Source organism: Lissotriton vulgaris, chromosome 1_2, assembly GCF_964263255.1.
Source record: "Lissotriton vulgaris chromosome 1_2, aLisVul1.2, whole genome shotgun sequence".
NCBI lineage: Eukaryota > Metazoa > Chordata > Amphibia > Caudata > Salamandridae > Lissotriton > Lissotriton vulgaris.
The window spans coordinates 297,947,608-297,955,485 of record NC_141686.1 but is presented as its reverse complement, the minus strand read 5'-3'; the positions used below and the strand labels follow the sequence as shown (position 1 = coordinate 297,955,485).

General features: G+C 52.9%; 1 protein-coding gene across 4 annotated transcripts in view; it reads left to right on the top strand.

Moving 5' to 3' along the window:
* Positions 1-3,469: 3,469 nt before the first annotated feature.
* The window catches only part of LOC147736543 (aldehyde dehydrogenase family 3 member B1-like), a 329,280-nt gene continuing 324,871 nt past the window's right edge, over positions 3,470-7,878 (top strand). For 2 of the 4 annotated variants that reach the window (XM_086953288.1, XM_086953285.1), the window contains exon 1: positions 3,492-4,017. The gene's annotated coding sequence lies outside the window, so the exon portion shown is untranslated. Of the gene's footprint in view, positions 4,018-7,878 lie in introns of all 4 variants that reach the window. The other 2 variants (XM_086953287.1, XM_086953292.1) reach the window with 2 other exon arrangements.

The following is a 7,878-nucleotide window of genomic DNA, read 5'->3' as shown; positions in this document are numbered from 1 at the left end:
CACCACTCAGCACCATCACAGCACCACTCTGCACCACTCAGCACCGCCACATTATCACTCAGCACCACCACAGCACCACCACAGCATCACTCAGCATCACCACAGCACCACTCAGCACCACCACAGCACCACTCAGCGCCACCCCAGCATCAGTCAGCGCCACCCCAGCATCACTCGGCACCACCACAGCACCACTCAGAGCTACCCCAGCATCACTCAGCACCACCACATTATCATTCAGCACCGCCACATTATCACTCAGTACCACTCAGCACAACCACAGCACCACTCAGCACCACCACAGCACCACTCAGCACCACCACAGCACCACTCAGCACCACCACAGCACCACTCAGCACCACCACATCATCACTCGGCTCAACCCCAGGTTATAGGTGTCACATTCGCGAAAGTTATAACTATTGGCATTGTAAATGACAAAGCTATTAATTTAGCTATTTTCAAAACCAACACATAAATGAAAAAATTGTTATTTACAAGACCAATAGCTCAAACTTTCCTAATGCGAGACCTATTGTATTGCAAATGCTTGTTATGAGTTGGGATCACCATAACATGATTCCACTCAACCGGAAGTCAGACAGCCTCAAACAACATTTTAAGCACAGCACATAATCTGGGTGTCAATGCAGGTAGGCCAAATTTCCAAATAACTGGACGCGCAGGGTCTAGCGGAGAGCCAGATTTGATTTTTGCCTCTAATGAGTCTAGCATTCCCGCTGAGATGCTCTCAATCTTGAAATCCCCAGCAAGGTGGGGGTCAGAGTTTCTCATGGAGGAAAGGCCGGAATAGTTAACGATATCCGGGAAGGAAGCCTATATCGAAGAGATTTTGTCCGAAAAAAAGTGGGTAATCTCGTTGCAGCTGCTCATGCTGGGGTCCATGGCCGCAGATACCGTATCCAGGGAGGTTAGCGATTTTACAATTCCAAAGATCTCTCGCTAGGCATTTTTAGCCTTGTCGATCTACTGTTTGTAAAATGTTGTAGTCCGTGCCACCCTGATCAGTTTGTGATATTCTTTTAGCGCCCATAGGTACGACTCTTTGTCTTGAGGACAGTAATCCTTCCGCCATTTATGTTCTAAGCATTTGGATAGTTTTTTAGTTTGTGCGAGGTCATCTGTGAACCAGCCTGATGTTGGTCTGGAACGTGCGCAATTGACAGTTTTGCATGGTGCTATCACATCTAATGCCTCCTCTACCTATGTAGAAACTTGCTGGTTGGTTGCCTGTGGGCAGTTTTGTAGGCAGGGAGGACGATGACCCAGGACGGAAATGAACGTCTCCTGACTGAGTTTTGATGGGTTGGGCTTGGGTTGGTTTTGGTGGGATTATGGCTTGCTATTCAGCACATGCACACCGAGCCCTTGTGTGAGGGAGTCAGTGAAGGTTTACAGACCACCACGCTTCACTGTTGCTATGCCACCACCACGGCTGCACACAAGACCAGACTACCAGCAGTGCTTCCATATTCCATCAACAGCAGACTGACCCTCAGTCTTTGCAAGTGCACCGCACTGACTATTTCTGAGGACGGGATTTCTGCCTCTAGTGTCTCTGTTGATTCCTTAGTCATCAGTGTCGGTTACCTAGTTTTGAGGCATGGTAACATAGTGCAGGAGGTGTATCTGCTTCCTGACTGCACTAACCAGCCTGCGTCATAAACACGCCAAGTCAACTTTGGCATGGTAGAGGCACAGTGACCATCGGCAAGAACTCTCTCTCTGCCAGCACCACGCATACACACTAGAACCAACGCATGCCAGCTGTGCAACCATACTTGAATCTAGAAAGGTGAGGTATTGCCACCCTGTTGTTCAAGCCTAGCTTTCACAAACCACCTGACTACCTCTTCATGCTCCCCGTACCGTCCCCAGCCTGGAAGCACAATATGCTGAAGAGAGTGAGGAATATATGAATATGGTGGTTGAGGGTTCACATCAGACATCACACCCGCCTCTCCAACCAGTTATCCCAGCCACTCTGACTGATCGCCAGGACCACTTATTCAAGGCCACTCTCACTGCACTTAAGCTTCCCAGCACACCCTCTTCCGATTCATCACTGGCAATAGATGCTCAGTGTCCCTGGCATTATAAAGAGCTCACCTGAAAATACCACTGGCACTGGTCACCCATGTCTTACTGCTCGTCCACACATTATATCAGAGTGTCGTAAAGATCACCGTCTGCATAAGAGGAACGGTCTGGGTTCCTTACATCGATGCCCAGTGGATTCGTGGTAAAAGAATGCACTGTTAAAAGTCTGGAGTGCCTGGCCATCCGGCACAGGCTGCCATATTCAGGGATCTCCGCCATCCATTCCTGGTGGCTATCTTTAAGCCTTAATGGAAGCTGCTACCATGGCAGCTCGTTAGAAGGCTTTCAATGTTTGCTCAGCAGGCTTCATGTCTCGTATGGACACTCAGCAAAGGTAGAGTTTGTTTGTGTATAACAAATAAATAATGACCCTGGCACTTCGAGTTTCTATCAGTGTTGGAGTGATATTTAGTTTTTCCTCTGTGGAACCTTCAGGCGTATCCTGTGCTCCAGAAGAGGAAAAAAATGTATCAGCTCCTCTGCTTCAAGTAGGGTGGGCAGTTTGATGTATTTACACTGACAGCCCATTCTTGCAAGAGTTGCAGCGGCTCCCGGGCTCTGAGCCCTGAGGGGCACACAGTGAACCCTGACAATGCTGAATTTTACTGCAAAACAGCAGTCAAGTGACCATTGTCTTTGCTTACATGAGGGCCAAAGGAATCCAGTGGGATCCAAGCCTGGATTCGAGGTCCCGTGCTCAATACGCCACTGGAGTCAAGCTATCCTGGCTGAAGAGGGGTGAAACCCCGAAACCGGTCCTAGGATGCCTGTTTCCAGTTCAGGGAGGACCTGGCTTGGCAGTTCAGGCTTGACTAATCCCATGAGGCACAGGATCAAGACTGATTTGCATATGGCTGGGTCCAAACTGGAACGGCATGGTGAGCAAAAAAAATATGGATTTAGGCCCAATCTCTGAAATGAGGTGAATGTATGACAGTGTTCGGCATTCCGTCCATCAACTGTTGTTTTTGTATAAACCTACAGGCCAGCGTTCTGCAAGGCACTTTCGACAGCGCACAGAATTGAAGGAATGTGTCGACACTTTTACTCGTTTACTTCCTTCATTTCCCTTCCTATATCTGTGTCTCTCTTCTCTCTCTCTTTTTTCTTCTCTTTGTCTTTCTTGTACCCGTATTACCGCTCCTTCACCATCCTTCACTCTTTCCTTCTCGATCCCTGTCCCTCACTTCAATCCCTCTCTCTTCCTGGTCTCTCCTTAGCTTCTCTCTTTCTCTTTCACCCTCTCTGTATCTCTCTCCCTTTGTCTCTCACCGGCCACCATAGATCATCCTCCTCCCCTCCTTATCTTCTCCCCTTTCCTCTGTCTTCCCCCTCTCTGTGTCTCTTTCGCTCTCTCTCGCCTCAGCCTCCACGGATCACTCTTTCCTCTCCTCTCCCTCACTATCACTCATCTATCCCCCCTCTCTCCCTACTCTCCTCAGCCACACCCCAGCCCATCTTCGCCTGAACAGCACTCTCTCGTGTCTTCCTCCTTGGCTCGCTCTTTGTATTTCCCGTTCATCTCGGTGCTCCTCCCCCCTTCTCTCTTTCGGCTGCTTTGGTTCTAATCGTGCCTTATACCCCTAGTGCTGCTTCCCCTGAGAGTCACCTGCAAGATGAGGGGCCGGATGAGGTCAGCCTGCCAGAGACACGCCCTGGCCCTCCCGATGTTGTAACCGTCCATTGCATCACAAGGCTGGGGGGGCGCTCTGTCCCGGGGAGGAGCCTCTAAAGTTCACTTCGGGCTGGCAGGGCAGACTCGGGCGGGCTCGGCTTGGTACTATTCCGTCCCGCAGATCAGAGGCTAGGCACTTAACCCAAGCACTGCAGCAGCAAGCGGCGGGAATCCAGAGCCAACCACGACCGAAGGAGCGAGGCTTGCAGCTCAGGACTGAGGTACACTGGCTGAGCAGTGTGTGAATGTTAGCGCTGGATCAGCATGCAGTCAGTGCGAGGTTTGCAGGTCAGGACTGAGGTACACTGGCTGAGCAGTGCTTGAATGTTAGCGCTGGATCAGCATGCAGTGCGAGGCTTGCAGCTCAGGACTGAGGTACACTGGATGAACAGTGCGTGAATGTTAGCGCTGGATCAGCATGCAGTCAGTGCGAGGTTTGCAGGTCAGGACTGAGGTACACTGGCTGAGCAGTGCTTGAATGTTAGCGCTGGATCAGCATGCAGTGCGAGGCTTGCAGGTCAGGACTGAGGTACACTGGATGAACAGTGTGTGAATGTTAGCTCTGGATCAGCATGCAGTCAGTGCGAGGTTTGCAGGTCAGGACTGAGGTACACTGGCTGAGCAGTGCTTGAATGTTAGCGCTGGATCAGCATGCAGTGCGAGGCTTGCAGCTCAGGACTGAGGTACACTGGATGAACAGTGTGTGAATGTTAGCTCTGGATCAGCATGCAGTCAGTGCGAGGTTTGCAGGTCAGGACTGAGGTACACTGGCTGAGCAGTGCTTGAATGTTAGCGCTGGATCAGCATGCAGTGCGAGGCTTGCAGGTCAGGACTGAGGTACACTGGCTGAGCAGTGTGTGAATGTTAGCACTGGATCTGCATGCTGTGCGAGGCTTGCAGCTCAGGACTGAGGTACGCTGGCTGAGCAGTGCATGAATGTTAGCGCTGGATCAGCATGCAGTGCGAGGCTTGCAGGTCAGGACTGAGGTACACTGGCTGAGCAGTGTGTGAATGTTAGCGCTGGATCAGCATGCAGTGCGAGGCTTGCAGCACAGGGCAGAGGTATACTGGCTGAGCAGTGCGTGAATGTTAGCGCTGGATCAGCATGCAGTGCGAGGCTTGCAGCTCAGGACTGAGGTACGCTGGCTGAGCAGTGCATGAATGTTAGCGCTGGATCAGCATGCAGTGCGAGGCTTGCAGGTCAGGACTGAGGTACACTGGCTGAGCAGTGCGTGAATGTTAGCGCTGGATCAGCATGCAGTGCGAGGCTTGCAGCTCAGGCCTGAGGTACACTGGCTGAGCAGTGCGTGAATGTTAGCGCTGGATCAGCATGCAGTGCGAGGCTTGCAGGTCAGGACTGAGGTACACTGGCTGAGCAGTGTGTGAATGTTAGCACTGGATCAGCATGCTGTGCGAGGCTTGCAGCTCAGGACTGAGGTACACTGGCTGAGCAGTGCATGAATGTTAGCGCTGGATCAGCATGCAGTGCGAAGCTTGCAGCACAGGGCAGAGGTATACTGGCTGAGCAGTGCGTGAATGTTAGCGCTGGATCAGCATGCAGTGCGAGGCTTGCAGCACAGGGCAGAGGTATACTGGCTGAGCAGTGCGTGAATGTTAGCGCTGGATCAGCATGCAGTACGAGGCTTGCAGCTCAGGACTGAGGTACGCTGGCTGAGCAGTGCATGAATGTTAGCGCTGGATCAGCATGCAGTGCGAGGCTTGCAGGTCAGGACTGAGGTACACTGGCTGAGCAGTGCGTGAATGTTAGCGCTGGATCAGCATGCAGTACGAGGCTTGCAGCTCAGGACTGAGGTACGCTGGCTGAGCAGTGCATGAATGTTAGCGCTGGATCAGCATGCAGTGCGAGGCTTGCAGGTCAGGACTGAGGTACACTGGCTGAGCAGTGCGTGAATGTTAGCGCTGGATCAGCATGCAGTGCGAGGCTTGCAGCTCAGGACTGAGGTACACTGGCTGAGCAGTGCGTGAATGTTAGCGCTGGATCAGCATGCAGTGCGAGGCTTGCAGGTCAGGACTGAGGTACACTGGCTGAGCAGTGTGTGAATGTTAGCACTGGATCAGCATGCTGTGCGAGGCTTGCAGCTCAGGACTGAGGTACGCTGGCTGAGCAGTGCATGAATGTTAGCGCTGGATCAGCATGCAGTGCGAAGCTTGCAGCACAGGGCAGAGGTATACTGGCTGAGCAGTGCGTGAATGTTAGCGCTGGATCAGCATGCAGTGCGAGGCTTGCAGCACAGGGCAGAGGTATACTGGCTGAGCAGTGCGTGAATGTTAGCGCTGGATCAGCATGCAGTGCGAGGCTTGCAGGTCAGGACTGAGGTACACTGGCTGAGCAGTGTGTGAATGTTAGCACTGGATCAGCATGCTGTGCGAGGCTTGCAGCTCAGGACTGAGGTACGCTGGCTGAGCAGTGTGTGAATGTTAGCACTGGATCAGCATGCAGTGCGAGGCTTGCAGCACAGGGCAGAGGTATACTGTCTGAACAGTGTGTGAATGTTAGCGCTGGATCAGCATGCAGTGCGAGGCTTGCAGGTCAGGACTGAGGTACACTGGCTGAGCAGTGCATGAATGTTAGCGCTGGATCAGCATGCAGTGCGAGGCTTGCAGCTCAGGACTGAGGTACGCTGGCTGAGCAGTGCATGAATGTTAGCGCTGGATCAGCATGCAGTGCGAGGCTTGCAGGTCAGGACTGAGGTACACTGGCTGAGCAGTGCGTGAATGTTAGCGCTGGATCAGCATGCAGTGCGAGGCTTGCAGCTCAGGACTGAGGTACACTGGCTGAGCAGTGCGTGAATGTTAGCGCTGGATCAGCATGCAGTGCGAGGCTTGCAGGTCAGGACTGAGGTACGCTGGCTGAGCAGTGCATGAATGTTAGCGCTGGATCAGCATGCAGTGCAAGGCTTGCAGCACAGGGCAGAGGTATACTGTCTGAGCAGTGTGTGAATGTTAGCGCTGGATCAGCATGCAGTGCGAGGCTTGCAGCACAGGGCAGAGGTATACTGGCTGAGCAGTGCGTGAATGTTAGCGCTGGATCAGCATGCAGTGCGAGGCTTGCAGCTCAGGACTGAGGTACGCTGGCTGAGCAGTGCATGAATGTTATCGCTGGATCAGCATGCAGTGCGAGGCTTGCAGCTCAGGACTGAGGTACACTGGCTGAGCAGTGCGTGAATGTTAGCGCTGGATCAGCATGCAGTGCGAGGCTTGCAGCTCAGGACTGAGGTACGCTGGCTGAGCAGTGCATGAATGTTAGCGCTGGATCAGCATGCAGTGCGAGGCTTGCAGCACAGGGCAGAGGTATACTGGCTGAGCAGTGCGTGAATGTTAGCGCTGGATCAGCATGCAGTGCGAGGCTTGCAGCTCAGGACTGAGGTACACTGGCTGAGCAGTGCGTGAATGTTAGCTCTGGATCAGCATGCAGTGCGAGGCTTGCAGCTCAGGACTGAGGTACACTGTCTGAACAGTGTGTGAATGTTAGCGCTGGATCAGCATGCAGTGCGAGGCTTGCAGCACAGGGCAGAGGTACACTGTCTGAGCAGTGTGTGAATGTTAGCGCTGGATCAGCATGCAGTGCGAGGCTTGCAGCTCAGGACTGAGGTACACTGGCTGAGCAGTGTGTGAATGTTAGCGCTGGATCAGCATGCAGTGCGAGGCTTGCAGCTCAGGACTGAGGTACACTGTCTGAGCAGTGCATGAATGTTAGCGCTGGATCAGCATGCAGTGCGAGGCTTGCAGCTCAGGACTGAGGTACACTGTCTGAGCAGTGAGTGAATGATAGCGCTGGATCAGCATGCAGTGCGAGGCTTGCAGCACAGGGCAGAGGTATATACTGGCTGAGCAGTGAGTGAATGTTAGCACTGGATCAGCATGCAGTGCGAGGCTTGCAGCTCAGGACTGAGGTACGTTGGCTGAGCAGTGTGTGAATGTTAGCGCTGGATCAGCAAGCAGTGCGAGGCTTGCAGCTCAGGACTGAGGTACACTGGCTGAGCAGTGCATGAATGTTAGCGCTGGATCAGCATGCAGTGCGAGGCTTGCAGCACAGGGCAGAGGTATACACTGGCTGAGCA